The sequence below is a fragment of the Nesoenas mayeri genome (genome assembly GCF_963082525.1).
Source record: "Nesoenas mayeri genome assembly, chromosome: 1".
NCBI classification, from domain to species: Eukaryota; Metazoa; Chordata; class Aves; order Columbiformes; family Columbidae; genus Nesoenas; species Nesoenas mayeri.
The window spans coordinates 142,341,964-142,366,362 of NC_137541.1; the positions used below are offsets into that span (position 1 = coordinate 142,341,964).

Sequence of the window (24,399 nt, forward strand, 5' to 3'; positions counted from 1 at the left end):
CAATTGATGGTGACTTGGATGAGATATGTGATATGCTTTTTCTGCTAGATCAGTTCTGCATGTCAGCATTAAGGGTTTCTTTGGATAATGAAATCCTCAATTTCAAAACATCAATTTTCATTATCACTGTCTAAAGGAAATGGGAAAATAAAAGAATATCAGCAATATCACAACATACATTATCTGGTTTTACCTGTTTAAACTAATGTAAAAAGCACACAGCCATGCCAACAGACTGTATCATTCTTGAAGTAAGAGAGTAACAGATGTGTGACTATATCCATGATGATTACATATATGTGGATGCATTTATATGTGTTGAGTGATGTTTTATCCACATTACGTTGAACAAGAGAAAGTACGGTTTCAGGTTTGCAATACAGGGTTTCTGCAATTAGCATAGATATCTTAAAAAAAATCAAAACAGACGAACGCATGCTCAAATCCCTTCACAGTTCCAAAGAAGTTGCTGAGCTTCAGTCAGAGTACAGGCAGGATTAAAGATCATTTTGAATTTGGCCTCCTTTCCACTGTGTGCTTTACACTGATCCTGCATTGCTTCTCCTTTTGAAAACACATATGGTTGAGCAGTTTTCCTCAGAACCATTTTAAACTGTTGTGACTCTTAAGGAAAACAAACAAGCAAACAAACTGGACAGAATACAGCATTGCATGCCTGTCTGTAAGGAGATCCTAACACACTTCAGGTCACATGGACATCATGATACTGTGGTGTGGACTCCAATATGAGGAGATTGTTATCACATAAAGACACACTGAAGCCAGGGATTTAGCACTGGCACAGACACACACACTCCCTAACACAGCATGACCACAGCAAACACATAGGAATGGTAACCTGAAGAAACAGTTGAAAGGTCCACTTGACCCAAAGGTCCAAACACTGATGCAACAGCACCAAAAATTTATTCGTAACATAAACACTATGTAAAAGTCTTACCAGAAACATCCGAAGAAAGGCAGATGGGTTCTGGATTAATAGTAAGCAAAGGGTAGGAGAGGTCAACAAGTCACTGGGACTTGGTGCATGTAAGCTATGACAACTGGGTGAATTTCTGCACTTATTTCAGGTCATCTTTTCTTAGTGTAGCTGTTTGTAAAACAATGCCATGTGTCAATCTGAAAAAGTAAAGAGTTCAAGGTGGCAAAAGCTTCACCTGCTGAAGAAGCTTCTGATTTTGGTTACTCTGAGCTCTGTAAAAGATAATCTCATTGTCCTTTGCTTCTGATTTTTGCTTAGTAATTTATGCTTGGGAGTCTTGACTGTTAAGTTTATTCAGAGGACGCAATAAACACCACCCATTTCACAGAAAATGCCTTCCTAGCAGTCCTAAGACTCTTTAACAAATGCTAACTAGGGTAGCATGCAATGGGACCAACTCAGGCTGTATGATGTGATAATTCAGATTCATCCAGTAGGTTTATATTGTAGGAACTCAAAGAAGAGGCTCTTATGGGAGGGTTACTCAAGTATTGCAAAAGCATTCATCAAGTTCATCAGCAAGTGTATAAAGGCAACTACTGCAGCCTATGTTTGGCAACAGCCTTTTTAAACAGTTGTTACATACTGATAGAAAAGAGGACAAATTCATCTTTATAATTGTTTAAATGTTCAGGTTTTGACTAGAGTTGTTGCTTAATGAATCAACTTAGTGTTTGTAACACTTTGTGGCACCTATTCTCTGTTGCATGTGGGAAAATGTAATTTCTCCATCAAGATTAAACACATCAGGGTTGTAGAGGGTGGTTTAAAACAAAGCAGCAGGGATGTGACTGTAGTTTACAAAGACAGCATTCGCAACCCCCCTGGCAGAAGGGTGGGAGCGCTGCTGCATCCCAGTGGCAGCCGGGGAATGGCTTGTTTTGAAGGGAAGGTCATCATACCTTCCCCACAGGACCTGAGTCTAAAAGGTGTCTGTCACCCAAAGTGGTGGGAGGTTTGTTGTCGTATGGATGAGAGGATGACAGCAATGGAAAATGGCAGTATCACTTTGATGATAAATATGAGCATGGCATTACTGGAAGAAGTTAGAAAGAAGCACATCTGAGCAAACAGGACTAATGTGCTAACATAGACAAATCTCAATCTGCCTCTAACCTCTTTCTGGTCAGGGTCAATCCTGTCTGGTAGGATCCTTTTCTTCCTGTTCTCTCCTCTCCATTATAAAATTGCAACACCAGAATGATTTGGCTTCATCTTGCTAAGGTGTGACCTCCAATGGGCACCATGTGCCATGCCCATGCTAGTGGAGACCACCATGGAAGGGGAAAAAAAAATTAAAATAAAAAGGAGGAAAAGATCTTTTTTTCCTCCTTTAGTGCAGGGAAAGACCAAAACTCTTTATTTCTATTATGGGGGATTAGATGGGACTGAAATCTACTTTTCTCACTGGGGGTGGGAGGGCATGGCCTTATCTGTTGCCTAACCTGTCCAAGGTTGTGGTGGAGGAGGAAGAGGAGGCTTGGCTGATGATACATGCTGCCAGCTGGCCAGGAAAGGCTCCAAGAGGCCACTCAGAAACTCCTGCCTTTGGCACTGTCACCCCAAGCTGACAGGTGTGAGCAGGGCCAGAGCCAGCTGGCTAACTCCAAACAGCACCAGGGGGATGAGTAAGTCCCACCAGCAGTCAGATCCCTACTAATGCTTGTTGTATTTATGTTCCTGATTGGGGGCTTTCTCCTGATGCAACCAAACAATAAACAATGCTGGGATTCTCCTCCCTCCCTGCCAAGCTGAACTGACGGAAACAAGCTGGGGTTTTGAGCCAGAGTCAAAGGATACCTCAACTCATCCTAAAACATGTACCTTTAGCAAGAGGCCCTGTCAGGTTTTACAGCATCACTGGCACATGGCTCTGGCAGCAGGACCCAGGACTCACCTCCACCCACCACCATCAGAGCACAGCTGGTGCTACAGCCAACATCCAGGCAGGGACACCCAAAAGTGGATGGAAGTGTTTGAGAAGGGCAAAGAGAGTCAGTCTGAGAGTACTTGGGTACATTTCTCTGTGTGTATGCCTGCATGAGGAAGGATACCAAATATTGTGGTATGAAAACAAGTTGCTACAGCTGCTGAAGCAGCTCTACTTCAACACCTGATAGAATTTCTCTTTCAAAACCTTTTGTGACTATTGCTATGATTCCTGAATATACTTTCCGGGAAAGGACAGAGGATGATGTGCCAATACATGCTGTATAGGAAATAGAGACACCGACAGGCACAGAAAAATCACAAAGATATAGTTAAGCAAACAGTTAATTAAAAAATTGTAGTCATTTTGCTAAGGAATATTTTCCCCTGAGAATTACTGGTCACAGGGTAGAGGAAGGAAACCAGAGTTCACACTTGCAACAAGCCACATAGTCCCAGGCTTTGTCTGACCTGCTTTCACAAATACAGCTCCCAAAACCAGGAGGATAAAACTAACAACAGAACTTTTCCACAAGGTCCCATATGGCATTTTGATCTCTGTGCACCAGAAGAAGAGTAATACCTTGTTGCAGAAAACTGTCTCCTCTGAGGTGAGGAATAGCCTCAGCAGTCTGCATTTTTTTTCAGTCTGAAACAGTGTCAGGACTAATGGAAAGATCTCCAACACTGGTTTTCACATTTGCATTAGAAAATACTACTTTTACCAGTGGCAAATTCACTCTTGTATACTCAAAGCACAACAAAGCTTCATGCTTATACCTAAGGAAATTAAGGCACAGAAAAAGATCCCCCACACTTGAAGATCTAGGTACTCTGGAGGCCTGCAGTACTACACTGCTTTGCAGCTGCAGTTGCCATCTCCAAACTGGTGAAAACTGCAGGCAGACCACTCTCTGTTACACTTCTTGCCCAGACATCTTTATGGTCCCACTCAGTACAGTTTTATGGGTCTCAGCCCATACTTCTGTGATTATTCAGGGTTGATACACAACCCATGCGATATAAGGTCTGCTGTGCACAGCCTTCTCAAAAACACCAGGAACCTGAGTTCTTCTCAGCACAGGAAAAGTGGTGGGGGGTAGAAGGAGCATTCCCACCTCGTCTCAGACATAGACCACCAGTGCAGCTGAGGATGCAGGGGACGCCGCCTGCTTTCACCTGGTCACATCCGCATCTCTCTCCTGCAGTCACACTGTGCTGGTTTGACTGAAAATGAGTTGATTTTCTTCATGCAGTTAGAAACCTTTCTTTTTCATAGCTAGCGCAATCATTATTTGGACTTAGTTTGAGAACAAGAGATAACACCCCAGAATAGAGCTAATGTTTTTAATTACTCTGGTCTGAGAGCCAAGGACATTCTGAGCAATCTGCCCACAGGTGTGAGGCATCAAGAAAGGGGGGCATGGATGGGACAGAGCTGCAGGGAGTGGAGACCCACTGTAACCATTAACAGCTCAACATAATGTTTTAGACTAAGATGAAGTATCTGCTTTGAAAAATGCGTTTATTTTATGTGGACTTTCAGTATGGCTAGATGAAACAAGAGAGCAACTATGACAGTTTTGTCTACAAATGATGATGTGAATGAAATTAAACAACTGAAAGTAGTTTACCTGGAATACTATAAAACAGTGTACAGGTGTATGAGACAGCATGTATGCACACACCCAGCGCAGCAGTGGTTATCTATACTTGAAAATATGCTTTCAAAAGTCTTTAAAAACGGAGGACATACAGCTGGCTACCTGCACAGCTTGTTTTCTCATGTTCATGGAGCTGTTCCCAACACCAGGTTGAGTGACAGCTACAGAAGTAGGCTGAAAACAGAGTGCTCCAGTGGGGCACATGTTTCTTAGGGCAGCACTGGGGGCACACAGCATGTTTGCTCTCCCAGGGGAGCTCATCAGGAGCTGGAAGCCTGAGAGGGCACCAACACAGCACTGGCTGAGCTTTGCTGAAGTGGTTTCCCTGTCACTGGTGTGTGCATGGCTTTCCACAGCTCTGTGGCACCTGCCAAGGAGAAGGATTATACACAAGGCTAGGCTTATCAGTGCATTTCGTTTGAAGATTAAGGTGGTTAACTTTTAAAACAATTCCCACTAAAAATCCCACCTATACAATATGGCAGAGTCACGCAGGGAGAAATAGTTTAAATCGGGATTATACAAAACTAACATGAATTTCTTATCTCCCACTACATAACCCTAAATTCTTACAATCACAGCAAACTCAGAGTGATCACTACCAGGGCTAAAACACCACAGAAAGTAAACCAGCAACACTGCATTTTTTTTTTTATCTCACACGTCAGAGAGTGAAAGTGCATATGCACAGCTGCAAAACTGTAAATTACAATTTTACATAAAATGAAACTTGGACTAAACATACTCCTGTTAAAATAAATCCTTGGAGGTGAACTTTTCCATTTTTCACTCATAACCAACTTTTTAGTACACTAGTCTGTTTCTCAGGCATTCATGTGAGCAGGAAAGTGTCCAATCTCCAGCACACAAATAACATTAAAAAAATCAGTACTTACAGCATAGTTGTATTTAGCACAGTACTCATGCAATTTTCTTAACCACTAATAATACTGCAGAAGATTACAAGAGCAAAGGAAGAAAAGAATGTAAAATAATCTCCAAATGAATGACAAATGTTTTAGATACTCTTCCTAAAGAGACAATTTAAAAATCATGTGCAAAATGTAGTGAAAAATAGGCATTTTCCATCAAGTCTTATCTCTCTTTAAGAATAATTAATCTAAATAGAAAATGAATGGCAGCCATTTTTCTTGTTACTATGTTTTATTCTGCTAACATAACCACTAGAGATGTCACCCAATGCAACTTGATGTATACCATCATATGCCCACTCACGCAACTCCTGCCTAAAAGAGTGGGAAAGCAAGGAAATCCTGCTTGAGAGGAGAGTGGGGAGATCTAGGCTGAGCCTGTCAGTAAAACAGAAAAAGGCAGTGTTGAGATGAAGCATCAGGACTCATGTGCTCCAGCACATGCTGACGCTGTGCAGTTTGCCTTGGGCAGCCAAGCCAATGGGCTGCACGTTCCCCACTGTACATCCACCCACCAACCAGCACCGTCCCACTGCAAAGAAGACAGTTCAGGTTGCGATGGAGCTTCTTGATATAGACAAGTAGACACCAAGAGATTGAAACTACATGTCCTCTCAACTCTTTTTTGCAACAGGGAACTTGAGACTCTTGAAGGGGAAAAAACAAGAGCATTTGCTCCCCCTCACACCAACTTTCATCTGACCTCCAGTTGTCTGAGTTGGACAACATGTAGTCTAATTATAGGTTTCTTTTTGCCTTCCTAAAGATTGTCCCCTTACGTGGGCAAAGAATCTCACGCATCCCTTTCAGAGCACAGATCATCCTCCATTTGAGACACTTCTGCCCTATCACAAATATGCAAGGCAGGTTCCCATCAAGTTTGCTCCTCATCAGTGAAACAAAAGGAAGAAATACCAGATTTCATCACGCAAAGCAGAGTATGGAGTGACCACTGGAGAAGGCAGGGCTATCTTCTTTCCTACTGTCTTTTCACATGACGGCTCTCTTAAAAAGAGATGTTAACATTGAAGAAGTTTTTACCAGTAAAAGCACAATGCTATGGTACATAGCGAGCAGTTTCATACTCTACCGTTGTTGAGGATGCACTACGTGTATGGGTCAATACATTGTTTTCTTTGCACTTTGTGTACATACCCACTATATGTGGTCAGAGAAGGGAATCCTGGAGGATGTATGTGGATGGAAGCCAGGTGTGCCTACATGCTTTTTTTATACTAAAGAGCTTGGGAGTACACACTTCTACATCTGATGGGGACTTCTTAGCCTTCAGCGAATCACTGCTACTTCTTCCATCTCAGTTTGTTTTATGCAAAAAGCGATATGCAGAAATATCCCTTAATGGGGTGTTTTGGACCCTAAATAATATACGTAAGGTGCTATGGAATTCTTGAAGAAAGTGCTATAGTAGAATAAAATAATAGTAGTTTATTTTATTCAGATGGAAAGGACATGAAGTTCCTTTCTTTAACCCTTGAAAAAGCACTAGTGTTTTAAAAAATATTTTTGAGAATTCAAGCCAGTTGCATTCAGATCACCAAGATGAAAACCAAACTTGGGGCTCACTCTGTCAGAAAGACACAGCTCAGTGGGATCCCTTTTAATTTGGAGTTATAATTCCCCAGTCTCAGTATTGACAGCCACAATCAAAGGCTTCTTTGTCATGTCTTTGCTACTCAGCAGCTTCTGGGAGAGTGTCTGACACGAAACAAGAGAATGATAAGGGTTAGCCCTATCTGAAGGGTTTCACTACCAGATCCAGCTCAAGGACAAACTGATGACAGACTATGTAAAGCTGGGGTCAGAATATATATGGTATGGGACAGACAGAAGCAGTGCTTTATCTAGGCCCTGAAGTCTCAACTCTGGAGATGGCCGAGTAAGGCAGATGTCCTCTGGCATCCCATACAAATTCACATGCTGTGAATTCTTCATTTGAGACCCTGTTGGGAAACAAAGTCTCCTCCCACTTGATTTACTGTGGAATTGCTGATAAGGAAACCCGGCTGTAGCAGAGCACTCCCCGCAGCACAACGGGGATGAGACAGGGAGCACATCTGCGGAGGGGAGATTAGTGTCTGGGCCAAAGTTACAGAAAACATCCATTGTAAAATAATCCAAGTCTTACAATATGGAAAACAGCATAGCCCTCAAATCAGAGATACTTTGTCTCTCACAGTATGTCTTTGGCAGCAGAAAGAACAGCCACATACAATTAACACCATCAAACAGAGCCCAGCACAGCAATAAAAAGAAAATATCCTACATACTGTCATGGCAATTTTATCCTTTTGTTTATTTTTTAAACTGAACTAATTACTTAGCTCAGCAATAGTCAGGACTGGAAGGCTGCACCAGGACTGTAATGAAGGCAAAACCCTGGGGAATAATTTTGATTATACTAGAGGTTTCAGCTGACTACATTTTAATTAATCAGAGTAGTACAGCAGTCTGAATTCCCAGGTATCCCATTTCAACCTGCAGACTAACATGATATGATTTAGGACATATTTTAACATTGTTCTAATAAATTCTCCAGCAGTTCTTTTAAGTCTCAGAGGTAATGTATATGTGTGTATATATATGTGTGTATATATATATATTTTTTTTAAAAAAAAAATTATTATTATTATGGAGGCTTTCAATAGGAATTTCAACTAATCACTAAAAAATGTGACTGTGGAATGCCAAAAATAGAAACCAAATACCTCTTCAATACCTGTATTAATTAAAAGCACGGAAAATTTTCTAATTATGAAACCAAAGAGGTTTTCATATTGATAAAGCAATTTAATTTAAAATATGTCTCTATTATAATAAAGACAAGCCACAGTAGCATTCTTTTAAAAAGCTCAGCATTGGACCAACATAATAACATTAGATATCCTTCGCCATAGGATAAACACATAAGTTGTCAATGACAAGAGAAAAGCAGGATGTTCAGGGTTCAACACATGGTGCAGTGTCTACATTATCTGTATAATCCAGGCTTAGGCGAGTTATGTTTAAGCATGGACAAAACATGCATAGTCTGAGAAATATGTGTCAAATGAAGAACCAGATCCCAAAATAAGCAGGTTTTGAACTAATACATCATAAGACCCAGCAGAGATTGTGTAATTTATATCTTTAAATTCAGAAAGCACATAGATTTTCTTTTGCATTCTTCTCTGCACCCTGAATTCGCCAGTGTTCTGCTACTGTACGGAAACAAGAATTTTAAACTGCCCAGGACTCTCCCGCTTTCTACTGAGACGCTGCAGTCCCCAACATCAGTCAGATGTGACCTGCAGAGGTGGCTGTACAATGCCCTTATTCCACAGTAGTAGTAGGACTCATCTTCCTCCTAGGGGGATGTAAAAACCAGAGAAAGATCCAGATATTACAAAAAAGGATCAGGGGAAAAACCTAAAGACAACCATCAGGCAGAAATGGCTAAACCAAAGAGAAGGGCAGAACACAAAACAAAATGCTTTGTTTTCCACAAAAAACAACCCAACTCTCTCCCCTTGTCAACAGGGTGAGCCGCTGCAAGACCTGATCAGTGTGTAGGGGGCCATAGAGCTGCTCCCTGGTCCCTGCATGAGGAATGGAGGAGGGTGTGACTCCTGCCTGCCTCAATGCGCTGTCTGTCACACAGCTGTAGAAAAACACTTGCTCCTAGTAGTATCGACCCCTACTAAGCAGTATTGAACCCCTAATTGCTACACCACTAGCAGAGATGCAGCCCACCTCTGCCAGCTGCCCACTTTTGTCACCTAAATCTTTTAAAAAGGCACCATCATTATGTATTTTCCCCTGCATAAGAAAAGGCAAGAATGAGTAAGTTGCTTCACATGGTCCTCTACTCCAGTGTATCCGTAAAGCTGCCAAAACTCAACCCCAACTAGATTAGTTTTCCAGGGTGAAACCATTCTCTGTAGGGAAAAACGGGTAGCTCCATTCTGTGTGCAAGCGATGAAGCAAACAAGCAATTTAAGAGAATGATCATGGATTTCCTCTGGCAATGGGAAAGGTACAGACCTCTCAGATCATGTCTCTGGCAAGGCATCTGTAGTCCAGCAATCACTATTGTCCTTCAATTCCTGCAAACTTAACAGTACTACAGATATTCCATTTTACAGTTCTCATTACCACAAATATTACAGGAATAATTTGCTACAGTAAATAATCACAGAATTGGGCAAAGGAAATAGCATTCTCAGGAGCACATAAAATTATTCCAGTATGGAAATGAACCATTCATGTCTAGTAATAACTGTATATGAAACCAACGCTTAGAGATTTCGGACTGAAAACCTCAAAAAGTATCAAATTATTGCCACAGACCAAGACACAAAACCTGACTTTTTGATTTGGAAAGGCAGTTCCTGCACAGATTTGCAAGCATGAAGCATTTTAAAATTTATTTGGTTTTTCACACGGAGTTACCAACCGAGTACTTAGTTCAGGTTTCAGAAGAGCTTGAGTGATGTATTTAACACCCGCTGGGTAGATCACCACTTACACTGTATTCAAACCAGAGGGAAAGAAGCAGCTGCTATTGCTCTCCCTGCCTCAGGCTAAGCACCAGGAGTGGGAAGCCCCCATCAGAAGTGTGTGAAAGCACCAGCACCCACATGCTGCAGCCTCCAGGGATCTAGAATTCCCCTCCTGGTTTTCTGTTCTTCACTCATGCCTTGTCTTTTAACTGCATCCAACGATAAACAAAGGTAAATAATGCAGCACACTTTACCTGGGGCTGACCCTAAAAGCCACTTCAAAACTGCAAGCTTAGGCAGATCCTAGCGAGGTTGTCTGAAGGGAGCCCAAAAGAGCCTGAGCCCACAAACCTTTAGCACTGCCTGGCTCTGATCAGTACTCTGGCTACTCATCAAGCTGCTCTGCAACACCAAGAGCCACTAACATCCCAGGATTTTTCTATGTGTCAGTCAATAAGTGAAGACAAATTAAAGGAGGGTGCGGAAGCTGAAGCATACCACTCTATGGCTTAGGTGATCTTGACAGAACTTAGGTTTTCTCAGTTCCCTTTAAGCCCCAAGAAACATACTCTAGCAGGAGGTTTGACCGAAAAAAACCCCATGCTGCAGGTAAATCCATGGTAGTGTTAAAAATCATCCACCTGTAGCTACTAACCTTGAGTTGCCAAACACAGAGAGAAAAAATGGGGAGGCAGAGCTGCTTCTAGGCAGAGAATTGTTCTATCTTTACTATTGCACCAGGAAGAGAATCTATGCACCAGTACAGCACTAGTACACACCACCAGTGACTTATGAACACGTGTAATAGTAACAAAGAGGGTCATGACTCCAAACTGTATTATCATCTATTTAGTGGTGGACTCGATAGTGTTAGGTTAACAATTGGACTCAATGATCTTAAAGGTCTTTTCCAACCTAAATTATTCTACAATTGTAAGAACTCATGTCTCAAAGAGGAAAGGGACAAATAAAACTGCCTTACTGCAAGCATTGTGTTTACTGTTTTGTTGGGGGGTTTTTGGTTTTTTGTTTGTTTAACTAGTGAATCTGCATATCTCCTTCTCCTTAAATTGCTCATGCACATATTGGGAGTGGAGATCGTGCATTTGCAATGACTGAATCACAAGCACACCTACCAAGTAAACCTTGCAGGGTTGAGAGGGGAACTACACATACAAGAGTCTTCCAACTGCCTACACACATGGCAGCTGCCTCCCATGGGGTCACTGGAAAAATCCAGTAAGCCATTCTGATTGCTTTTAAGAGCAAGGAAGATAAAGACAAAAATACAAGGCACTGGGGTGCAGAACACTTCTCAGACAAAGCAAGCCAGTTTTGGATAGGCTCAGACAGTTTCTGGTCTATTTTAACACCACTTAAGATTGGCAGAAATTTTGTGGAGAAGAATAATTTCTGACTCCACCATCTGAGGAAGATTAAGATCATGGCTTCATTTTACAGACAGCGTTAGTAGGACAGTAATACCCAGGTTGCAAGAGGTAAGTCAAAAGTCTTCAACCTGTGCTGAACACAGACAGCATTCAAGAGATGAAACAATTCTCTTTTTCACCTCTGCATTCAAAAGGAGACACAGAAGTGACTGCAGAGGATTTTCATTCAAAAAACAGCCACTGTTCTGGCTCATTGGTCAAGACTTCTGTTAGCATGTACTTCAGGAAGCTCACGGTACCCTTGTACTCTGCTATACAAGTAGGAAACAAAATTCCTTCTGCTGTATTCCTGTGTTGCATTATGGGGTCATTTTTCAAAGAGAGATTTGAAGTGTGCAGAACTAGGAGCTGGACGTGATCAGAAATCCAGAGATCTGTCTACTGCTTTCAACACAGTCGACTATAAGGTGCGAGCAACTCGCTTGCCGAACCAAACAGGAGTCGATCTGAATCTGTCTCAGACAGTTCATCCCGTTCCTCTCAGAAGGCCCAAAACAGGCAGCTGCTCTTCCTCACCAGAAGTGCTTGCCATGGCATCCCAACAGATTAGGCTCCATTCCCCATGAAGCTATACATTATTAATCTTATCTGAAGCAGACAGTGCTGACGCCCAGCTTCCTCAGTGTCTGGAAGAATACCAGCTGTCTCCAGCTGAGCCCGAGTAAATGGAGAGAATGTGTGCATATATCGAGAGGAAATACTTCTTAAAACTTTGTGGGATGCAGAATCCTTCCTCTCTTCCTTACCCACTATCACAGCAACTGTCCGGGAGTCGCATCCCACTCCATTTCTCTGCATGCCCATGTGCAAAGGATTCCTTTTTGTATAATACCTTCTGCCTACAAAATAACTGTGCCACTTCCTCTCAGACAAGGATCTGGCCCCAAGAGCACATCCATTTGTGGGTTTTTGGGGAGACTGGTTACTGCAAACCTGTCTTTATTAGACCAACAGAATCATAGAATCATTTCAGTTGGAAGACACACTCAGGATCATCGAGTCCAACCATAAGCCAACTCTACCACTAAACGACATCCCCAAGAACGTCATCTAAACGCCTTTTAAACACCTCCAGGGATGGTGACTCCACCACTAACCTGGGCAGCCTGATAACCCCTTCCATGAAGAATTTTTTCCTAATATCCAATCTAAAACTCCTCTGGCACATTGAGGCCATTTCCTCTCATTCTATCACTTGCTACTTGGGAGAAGAGACCAATACCCTCCATGCTACAACCTCCTTTCAGGTAGCTGTAGACAGCAATAAGGTGTCCCCTCAGCCTCCTTTTCTCCAGGCTAAACAGCCCCAGCTCCCTCAGCTGCTCCTCATCAGATTTGTTCTCCAGGCCCCTCACCAGCTTTGTCACCCTCCTCTGCACTCTCTCTAATATTTCAATGTCCTCCTTATGATGAGGGGCTCAAGGAGATGCCCAGATTATGCAGCCAGTGGAAGACACAGTTGCACACTTCCCAAAGCACAGGAATACAAACTGTAAAGAAAATTGTTGTACTCAATAATTTCTTCGCTTTTAACTCTTCTAAGTCCTTCATGGGCTTGCTTCTAAGGCTCAACAATCTCTATGGTGGTTTTTCTACATCATCCTTGGAGCAATATCACTAACAGATACCACATAGTTGCTAGAGTTGTAAATAAAAAAGATCATTTCTACTGAAAGGAAAACAAGTTCCAGGAGAACTTCTCATCTTGAACTTAAGAATTGGTCCAAAACAGGTACTGGATAAGACTTGTATTCATCAGCCCTCCTCTAAAGTGGTCACAATCAGCTGGATGGCAAATTACACAAAAACCAGCTTTACTAACTTACAGATCATTCAAAGCTTCTGACAGTCTCAAAAATATTTTAATGGCCATGTAGACATGGCATACACTGGTGCAACACAAATACATGGCTCAACCAAAGAACACAGCACTGTAGCTAATTTTGTACCAGAAACTTGTTTCTTGGACCAGTTTTGCACTTCAGGATACAGTCCAGTAGTGACTTGGTTTCTGAACAGTCACATCAAGACACACAGATCTGGCATATTTCATCCTCTCAAGAATAACAGGGGTCTCTACTGTGGCAATGTTACATGTGAGGAAGTGCTGGTTTTAAATAGAAGCCTTTCACTCTGGGGTGAAATGATATTCAAACAGGTTTTGGTTCCCCTAAATCAGGGACGAAGACTTTGCTAGTAAGTGGGCAAGTGTACTATAATTCGAAATATTACAGCCAGGCTGATGAAAGATCATTCAAGCAACCTGAATAGCTCACATGCAACCATTTACTGTAGGAATCAACACACCATGTTCAGGTCTAATAAAACCACATAATCTGTTATTATGGAAAATATGCTAATTCTGCTCACCATTTCCCACAGGTTTACAGCATTAATAAATTCAGATTTGTGTCATTAATCTCTACAATTAATGACTGACTACCAGTAGAGTGCAGTAGGTGGTGATTAAAGCAGCAGAAATGCCCCATAATACAGACATTATTGCCTTTGTGTAGGGAGGCACCGTGTGGTAAGTGAATATTAACTTCAAAGATCCAGCTCATTTTACACTGTTAGATTCTGGGATAAAAGTTGAATTTGGAGCATGTTAGCATGCAATTATAATAAAACACTATGGCTGAATAGTATTACCCTCACGCACTTATATAATTAAAACAAGATGGCATTGTCACTTCTATTTTCTAAAGATTGTTTTTGGCAAGGCAATTCACCTGTTCTCTCAGGTACTGTTTAGAAAGCAAGATTCAAAAATTAAGACATTTATCTCCTGAAATATTGTGCTTTTTACACTGCCATATCTAGCACATAGCTTTGGGCATGGCAAATAAAAACTGTCTTAAATCTCTGACTGTCTCAGACCTGTTTGACAGGGCTTTTTATGCCTCCCAGAGCAGGCTGATAATTTGGTAGCATGAAGTCAAAGGCTTAATCCTGAGTATAAAGTACTCAAAAAAATAAGGATCTGAAAGCAGAAGCCTGAAACATATTATAGAACCATACTCAAATTCCACAAGGCAAACCTATTCACATATATTTACCTGGCAATTATGAATGACAGTGTTTAACTGGAGCAGAAGCAACCCTGTTTATCACTGTAGCAAAGGAAGACTAGATAAGCATGTATATCTCATCAAATTAGCCTATGGACTTCTGTGATGGACGTGCTCATCCATGACAGCTCCCCCCACACTTCTATCTGGGTTTGATCCTTAGAGTCATCTGTGTATTTTGACTAAGATACATTCACTAAGCCTTCATCACAAGGCAATGACAGTTAATTTCCTCCATTACTTGGTTTCCAATTAACCAGTGGTCTTAAGAGTCTGATATCTCACTAATGGAGAGAGTTGGAGCCAAAATCTGCCAGTTTATATAGGACAGAAAGCAACTTAAATATACACCAACAGAAAGAGTTTGATTTTAATTATATTAGACACAGTTTTTTTTCCAAACAAAAGGGAAGTACATCAAAAATTTAAACAAAATAGAACTCCCAAAACTTGGCTGTTGAAAGAAAATTACATCTGTCACATTAGAAATGTTGATAAAGGAGGTCAGAGTTGCTGCCAAGGTAATTGTCTTCCTGAATATCCATTGACTGTCCAGGCACTGGTCACAAGATTTAAAGAATGAAACAATATAGATCTGTTACTTCGTGTAAAATTAAACGAGTTGTTTTCTTTTTTGGTTGTTTTGTTTTGTCAAAACGAACCACCATTCAGCATGAGTTTAGAAGAATACAAATCTCTCAGGATTCTTTTTAATAAATCAGAGCAATTTGTAAACCCATTTCAAAAATAAATATTTAGAGGTCATGTAAGCAATGAACTCAAAGAATGGCTTAGATCCAGGCATTGTGTAGACTGAATGATGTGATCCTCCAGACATTTTTCTGCCCATGTGGTGCCATCAAAGAATTTTGGGCTTTTTTTAAAACAACATGACAAAAGTTAAGGAAGGAAAGAGAGACATATGAGGAACTGAGAATTGTGAAACGAGACAAGGGTAATGCAAGAGGGGCCATAGCCCACTCAAACATGAGCCAGCAGAAGGGTAGGAATGGGACAAGAAGAAAGGTCAGAACAGCAGCAGTGGCCAGGTCTTTTATTGGAAAGAGCTTCGGAATGAAAGTAAACCAAAACACAAGCCTCGTACTTCTTCAGACATCAGCTATCCTTTGCACTCTCTTCTTCTCACTAGTTTGGATAAGACTTTTACTACATGACGTTTTTAATTGCCCACTTGGACCCTGAGGTGTTTGAGGAAAGCGCCGAGGGCTCAGCTATCACCCCAGCATTAAGTGTGGTTGGCAAAATACTTTGCTCCACCATCATTGTCTTTTCTTGAGCAAAGATCTTCCTGCGGGTCAAGGAAAAGGAGAAACAAAACATCACTGTTGAGAAGTGATGTCCCATCTCAGACCAGCAGAACAACTCTTTGGAAAAGTGCTGCCTTTGCTTCAGTTCAGCAACAGCACAAGAGACTGACGTACCTTCTTCTGAGTTTGACAACCATCCAAAAGACCTTCTTCCTTAGCCTTGCCACCAACCACGCCAGGTCTCTGTACCAGTGTACAGCAATATAATTCATTGGGCTACTCTGCTAAATGAGTTGCAGATGCTTCTGCAGTAAATCTTTCCTTAGTTGTGTGCTTCAGAAAAAAATGAAGTGGAAAAGTCTGCTTCATAGGCTTCGTATCAGCCACAAAAAAATTGCATGAAACCATGAAGTCAAGCGCAAAAGATCCCCAGAGAATTCTGGAGCATCACTGTCACAACATGATTTTCCAATTTCATCCACTCAGCTGAAAGGATGTTTAAAACCAACATTTCTGGGGACAAAGAAAATCTTATTTCAGTCTTCTCTCATTATTGAAATGTGGCTGAAACCTTCTATTTTCAGAACAGCCAAAAATAAATAAACGCTGGTAAATGTAGGGAAATTCTAGCCTCAGAAGTGGAATTTCTCACAAGAACTTTTGAGCAGCTGAAGATGTGGGAAGGGACACTATTACTTGCTCTCATCTACAGTGGTTGCTAACATGATTATACGGGCCCCTTTTAAAGTCAGTTTCCACAAAAGGAGATGAGTCCAGAGTAACTTGTCACCACACTCATAATCCTCTCCTCCTAGAACTGCCATACACCTGACTATCATTGATGAAAGCAGACTCCAGGCTCAGGATTAATGCCACCTAAGGCCCTCCTGCAAGCTTGAGCTCTGTTTCAGATCCTGACGTGCCATTTCTGAACAGCATGACAGAAGCCACCATGCTGGAAGACAGTCTGTTTCTGGGAAATGCCATCGCACTTCCACTCCTGACTCAGAACAGTAAGATGATTTTCCTCAAATCATACACCAAGTTAACAGCAAAGCCAGAAACAGTATGTAAATCTCACTGACATGGTAAAACATTAATAAGCCCACATGTGGGTTTTCTGCCTGTTTATTCTACGAGTCTCTACATCTACTTATTTTTCACACGCTGATGATGCAAGACTGAGCTATGCTTTTCCAACACTTGGGAAGTCTTACATGTAACTGCTTGTTATTATCACTGACTGAACTACCACCAGAGTGGGAATCATACCTTTGAATAGTCTCAGTTCAATTAAAATCTCAAGCCTTTTTGTTTGTGATTACCATATTTCTCTTATGGTTACTAGAAATATTACCATATTTATCTTATTTCTGAAAACTCCTTGTGGTTAAATAAGACAAATCCCTTCCCCTCTTACTACTGGTAAGGTAGCCTCTCCAAGTGCCCACTGCACTGAATTCCACAAAGTTAAATTTGAGTGACGAGTTAAGACTCACGAAAAAGGAAATGAAAGACACTGAGCATCCCCTATAGTGTTAGTGGCACACAGGGAGAGAAGCTCAAACAACTGGGGAAAGAGGAGCTGCTGTGCTCCTACTCCCTGCCGTGCATATGCAAGATCCCAGTTTCTCAGGACAGTGTCAGTGACTCCTTGTCCCACACAGAGCCCACAATGTGATTACCCCTGCCCTTCCCCTTTGCTTTGCTTCTTAGAGAAATGGGGCTTATACATGACGACGGTATCTGTGTCTGTATGTCTAAGTCTATGCGTTGATACCAGAGCTTTTGTCTCAGTCCTCAGTGATTGCACCAAGGTTAGACAAAGGGCTGGAGAAAGCAAATTATGGCAAGTTATTACAAGTTTTGTGAAAACAGGCAGGGAGGCGACTCTATAATTATCCTGTGGAAGAAGAGGCTGGCATGCGCGATCCCAGAGAGAGGCGAGAATCCCAGCAAATTCCTCAACCATGGGAAAAATTTCAGCTTGAGACTCACAGTCAACCACCAGAAACAAATTCATAAGAAAGTAGGCATGTTTAACCCCAATGCTCAGAAAACTACTTGTCTGGCTAGGCAGGCACTGTAAAAGACAATAATTTAAATGATTTGTTCCATTCTTTCTTCTAAGAAATCTTACCCAGCATTGGAACAGGAGGGAGCGAACTGGCAGGTGACACGCACATTTGCTAGCACAAAAAGGATCTTTATAAGTAGATTTTGTATTTTCTGGATTAAGAAGAAAAAAAAAAGCCAGTGACAGGATGTGGTAAGGGACTCTTGTTTGTTTCTAAGCCTGACTTTCCAAACACTTTGCAAGCAAACACTTTCAAATACAGAAAAGCATCCATTCTGAAATGAGCAGCGGGGTAGAGCCAACATCCATGTTTTGGGATAGCTAAGTTTATTTTCTCAAGGTCTGTAGATCAGAGCAGAGATATCTAATTATGAATATCTTGATCACACATCCCCACTCATGGGTGCTCAAGTAAGGGGGGAAAGGGGAAGACTGTCCCCCATTATCACCCCTGTTCAAGTCCTGCCCCTTAGTTTCCCATGCCTAGCTCAGCCCAACGAACCAACCTGTCAATGACCCACTACCCCTCCTGTTTACCACTAACCTTGCCCATGACCATCCAGAGCAGTCACACAGCAAACACAAGCCACTCACCTGGCAGATCTGCAGGTACCTGTGGGAAGCAGTGAGTGACCTTTTCAGCCAGCAAAAACTATGGCAGTGCTTGAACAAACCTCATCACACTATAGAAAACCTCCCCATTGGCATAATAATGCAAGGGAAAACTATTCCCCACTGTCACTTTACTAGATGTGGATGTAGCCTCAGCAAAAAGGATGCATGAACTTGCAGGTTAAAACAGTTGTGAAAGACCACATGCATGTTCTTCTGTCCCTCGAGGAGTTTAGACCTGGCCCAGCACATATCACACTGCCACAGCAATACTCCTTCCAGAACCAGGTGTTTAACAATGCAGACAGCCCTTGGGGTACAGGCAGCAAACCACAGAGGACAGGAGACTAAGACACATGGCTGCACTACCCAGAAGGCCCCACTGGTTAGAGAGATGGAGCTTTGCCATGTTTTCTCCTAAATCTTCACCCTCTCAGAAACTGGACAGTATGGCAGGAGAGCTGTTGACTTCCTACATTTCTGTCCATCCACCTACCTCAACTGCATCAAGTCTTGTCACCTAATACCACCACCCTCTTTCCACCCCACAGATAGCTTTCCTTTCCCCTGTGAAACTTTGAACGAATGCTATTTTTCACAAGTAGACACTACCAACGTTGATAGAATTCTTACATCACTGTGGTTTTTTTATTTATTTTGAAAAAGCTTTCCGTTTGCACTAAAGATATCTCTATCTACTCCAACCCTCCATGACTCAATCTCTATAAATACTTTAATGGCATTTATTCCATTTATTTTCTAGTTTCCCAGGTGATGACATGACAGACCTTCAACCTGGTCTTGCGTAATCAGCATAGGAGAGGTCAGTGAATTGGCAATAACAAACTATTTGAGAGCCAGCAACAGGGAGAAGGAGTTCAGATATGCATGCTTCCCTCCTCAAAGTCTATAGCATAAGAAAAAGCTTTAGGAGCAGATCCATCACACCATAATCTCCTACACTGTTTTGATCAAGTTACTTAAGCACAGTTTGATTTGCTTACCTTCATCTGCAGCTAACCCACAACAAAGACAAACATCTGGTGTCTGAAGCCTGGGGAAAGGACCAAAATACAACAGTTCCTACACTTCTGTGACACTTGTAATAGACAACCAGGCAAGGACCTCAGTTTAATCTTTTTGCTCTAGTTTTCTCTTGCTTTTGCAAGATAGTCACTCCTCAATTTTAGGGGTTTGGGATGAACATGCATTTCTCACTGTGCTGGGCTTTAGGCACGCCTGCTACCACTAAAATAGGCACTGTGTGCTTCTCCCACAGCACGCAATGGGCAAGCCATTGCAGCAAAGTTCTTCTGCCAGAGCTATGACATGATACTGGCAGTGAATATGGGCTACAGGGTACTCCTGCACAAACCAGATCCTGATCTGAGAAGAGTTGGGCCAGAAAGAGATTCGTATGAGGCAAGAGGATGGGAGAACACTTCTCCCTAGCAATACTGAGAACTCGAAAAGGCTGGAATTTGTCATAGGGAAATGCACAGGCTGCAACCTTTTTTTTTCCCCTTAAAAAAAACCCTCCTCCCTTCATGACCTCCTGCCTAGCAATGTGAGACTCCTGAGTGGGATGCTCAGCCAAACACTTAAACTTCTCTTTGTGCAGGAGAGCCTGGTTAGCTCACCAGAACATGGGAAACTATGTGGAAGAAAAAAAGCAGCAAAATATTTTTAAAACATCAAGTTCAATCCAGACCAGTTCTCCCTTCTCAGTAAGGCCCTATATAGCTGCTCCTGTTAGCGAGGCACTGGAAGGGGTGAGATTTCAGGCCTATTCTTCAGCAATGCTCTAAAATCCCTGGCTACGAAGCAAGCCTGCCAATCAGCCACCTTGCTCTGCTTGCACGCAAACCCAAGCTGAGTAACCTGAGGAGACATTAGCAACTCAACACTCACCGCAATTTCACGTCGTGGTCTGACCAAGCAGTACAAGTACTTAAGCACAGCCTTTAACAACAGCACGCTGCGCACACTAATCCCTCCTTGATATTTCATGTCAGCTCCCACTGTGAATCAGTGCAGACGTCAATGGATTTTGGCTTAACAAGCCGACTCAATTGCACTTGCACTGTTTGGAGCAAGGAGGATTATCATTCTTACCCAAATTACACCCTGATCCTGACTGCAGTCCGCCAACCTCCTCCAAATGATGCCTTACCAGAGCTAATGTGCAGCCAGGGGTGTCACAGCTGGGACTGCCTGAAAGGCTCGGCCGTTCCCTTCAGGGGAAAACACGGAAGAAGCTGATGTCATTTACACGTTACCTGACTCTGATGAGCAAACTCGCTGGCAGCCAAATACAACACAACAGCGACACTTTAAAAGAAGTGTTCAGGACTTGTTTTTCATTACCACAGTCAAGCCCAACACACCATTGCTGCCTCCACCTTACCCCACTGTGCAACAGAAATTAACAAGCTAAAGCGATAGTGACGCACGGATGATGAAAACATTCCATCGGCAAACTGGACTATGCTGAATGTTGTGCACGCACATCAATTCAGATAGCTCTCTGTGGTTTCTTTTTTGTAAGAAGGTAGAACTTCAAAAGTGCAAAAATAACTTCAAATAAAGCAAATTAAAAAAGGAAAAAAGAAAAAAAAAAGCAAAAGGGAAAAGGGAAAAAAGGAAAAAAGGAAAAAGGGGAAGAAAAAAGAAAAATGAAAAAGGAAAAAAGAAAAGAGAAAAAAAGAAAAAAAAAAGAAAAAACTGACAACTGTTCCAATATTTTTTCCTCCAAAAAGAATGCTTTTTTTCCTTAAGTCTTCTGACTCCCTCTGCTCCTTCTTTGATTTAAAAATATGATAGTAGAAATGAACAGTTGAACAAATCAGAACTTCAGTAACACGACACAAAGCACGTACAGCATTAGGCATTGATATTGTAGGTCGACAACACTAGATACGGTCAGTAGAACTGCTGTGATCTTGTGCGATCAAAACCTAACAGCATCAATTTTCTCAGGTGTGTAGTGAGTGAGGGGAATGGAAGAAGTTCAAAGGCCTCAGGTTCAGAGCGAGTTGATCCCGTAAGGCAGCACGGCACTGAAACATGGGCACAGGAAAACAATTAATTTGACTTTCTTATCCAGAAAGGCCAGGCACTTTGAGAGGTACCCATGGCATGCACAGCTGGCTGGTCAGAGGGAGCTGTGGATGACGTCTGTTCAAAGTAAGGCTCCTACTCACTCATCTAGAGTAAGAGCAAGTATTTTAACCATCTTACTTAAGAGTAAAGTTTTTGGAGGGATGACTGATCTTGATGAGTATGCCAACAAACCAATAGCTCTGCCAGCACTGGAGGAGTCAAGTTATCTGGAGACATTACACAGCGTCACTTCTAAAACAAAGTCAGTTATGTCTTTCCAACTGGTATCTGGAAGTTGCCAACAGCAATAACAAAAGTATTCAAGAGAAAAAATAAAGGAGCACAAACATGGGGATTAGCTGGAAAATGAGACTGTAGAGTTTTTGTAATTGTTACTATTTTTAACTGCAAATGGAGTCAGAACACATTCTCCTAGTGACAATGTAATTTAAGCAGTCTATTATTCAGTATTATGTCAAATCAACATTCTGCAAAACATTAACCTCTATCCCAGGTTCATCCCTCTATGCCACCCATAATATACTCGTTCCAAAAAACCACTATATTTAATCCCCAAGTTTATAAAGCAGATGACATAAACGCTATTGCACTCAACTCTAGGGAATTACTAGCACAGTACTCTTGAAATCTCTAAGGAAACTCCTGCTGGGATAATATTTAAGACTTTAGACCTCAAAGCAACATTTCACAAATGACCTCAAGCCTAAAGCTACCTAAGTTGCATCAAAGCTGCTCAGACATGTTGTAGCTGGCATCAGCTCAAGTTCTTTTAAAATACAGTTAATATGTGCAACAAATAGAGAACAATGAAGTCAGCACAAGAAAAAGATTTTGAAGTTACCTATAAAAAAGCAAGGCAGATCTTGCATAAAAACCACAATGAACAATCATTTTAGACGGTGGCTGAGTGCCCTCTTCACTTGGAGCTTGCTTAGCCATTAGGCTCTACAAGTGCTGCATGTCTTACCCTTCAGCTGTGTTAAGATGCTGTTGATCAAGGAGCAAGATAAATGTTCATATGTAACCTGCCGGAGGTGTCTGAAATTCCATCTGATTTTCATCAAAGTAAAAAATTCCTCACCCTTATTACAGAGTGTAAAAAGTTACCCAATGCCCCCAAGCGGGACAGCTGCCCCTCAGGAATAATGCCTTCCTCCCACTGGAACACCATCAGCTCCAGATAAACCATATAGGTTCTCCATGCTATCTCCACCTTTCAATAGTGGCTTTAAATCAAGAATGTTGCTATTGAAGAACAAGGGCAGAAGGGCTGAATCACAAGACAAGTAAGCAGCAGGGCTGACCTCAAAAGCTATTCCTTAAGGCACACCATTAGGATTGTATGAAGTTCCTGGAAACAGTATATCAAAAACATACCTTGAGGTTTTACCATTCATAAACTCATAGAATGGTTTGCGTTGGAAGGGACCTTCAAAGGTCATCTAGTCCACCCCCTTTGCAATGAGCAGGGACCTCTGCGACTAGATCATGCTGCCCAGAGCGGCCTTGAATGTCTCCAGGGATGGGGCATCTACCACCTCTCTGGGCAACCTGGGACAGTATTTTACTGCCCTCATTGTAAAAAATTTCTTCCTCATGTCTAGCCTGAATCTCCACCCCTTAAGTTTAAAACCATTACCCCTTGTCCTGTCACAACAGGCCCTGCTAAAAAGTCTGTCCCCATCTTTCTCATAGGCCCTTTTAAAGTACTAAAAGGCCGTAACAAGGTCTCCCTGGAGGCTTCTCCAGGCTGAAAAAACCCAACTCTCTCAGCCTGTCCTCACAGCAGAGCTGTCCCAACCCTCTGATCATTTTTGTGGCCTCCTCTGGCCCCTCTCCAACAGGTCCATGTCTTTCCTGTGCTGAGAGCTCCAGAGCTCGACACAGAACTCCAGGTGAGGTCTCACCAGCGTGGAGCAGAGGGGCAGGATCACCTTCCTCGACCTGCTGGCCATGCCTCTTGTGATGCAGCCCAGGATATGACTGGCCTTCTGGGTTGCAAGCGCACATTCATACGCAGGAAGTAAACAATGTTTAGCAGGAATTAAACAACCCTATTATTCAAAACTCACATACAAATCATGCTAGGGTTAAAGCATTAACTTAGATCTGATAAGGGAACACAGCAGGAACAGATAATGGCAAAAGCCACATACAGCATAAGCACATGTGCACACTTGTGAAGGTACAGATGGAGGTCTCCAACACTCTTCAAGAAATATGGCCATTACATTAAGAAACATTCCAGGCCAGGCTGGACAGGGCTCTGAGCAACCTGATCTAGTTGAAGATGTCCCTGCACATTGCAGAGGGATTGGACTAGATGACCTTTGAAAGTCCCTTCCACCCCTATTCTATGATTAGAAAAATAAGAATTACAGAAGCACTTTGCTTCAGGTCAACTCCCAGATAAGTTAGCAGAAAGAACAACAACAAAAACCTCCAAAACAAACAACTCATTTAAGTGGGAAGAAAATCAAGCTGTTGATGAGTACTTCTGAAAATTCTCCCCATCCTATGAACACAGTTTGCTGAGAGCAAGCTGCATGAGCTGTCAAGTGTTTCTGCTTTTGTCCACTTTGAGGTCCATCCCATGCAGATGAGCCTCATCCCTGAGTTTCTCCCTTTACACGCAGAAGAAATCAACTCTATACATTTAAAGAATGTGCTTTCAGCATTCTTTAACACTGAAGAGTATCCTTCCAACATGCCATAGACTTTCAGGGGAGATTAATAGGAAAATGAAAGGTCTGAGAAGCATCAACAATAT

General features: G+C 42.0%; 1 protein-coding gene across 1 annotated transcript in view; it reads right to left on the reverse strand.

Moving 5' to 3' along the window:
* The window catches only part of CMSS1 (cms1 ribosomal small subunit homolog), a gene marked incomplete at its 5' end in the record, with an annotated part of 251,915 nt that overhangs the window by 32,079 nt on the left and 195,437 nt on the right, over positions 1-24,399 (reverse strand). The window lies entirely within an intron of this gene.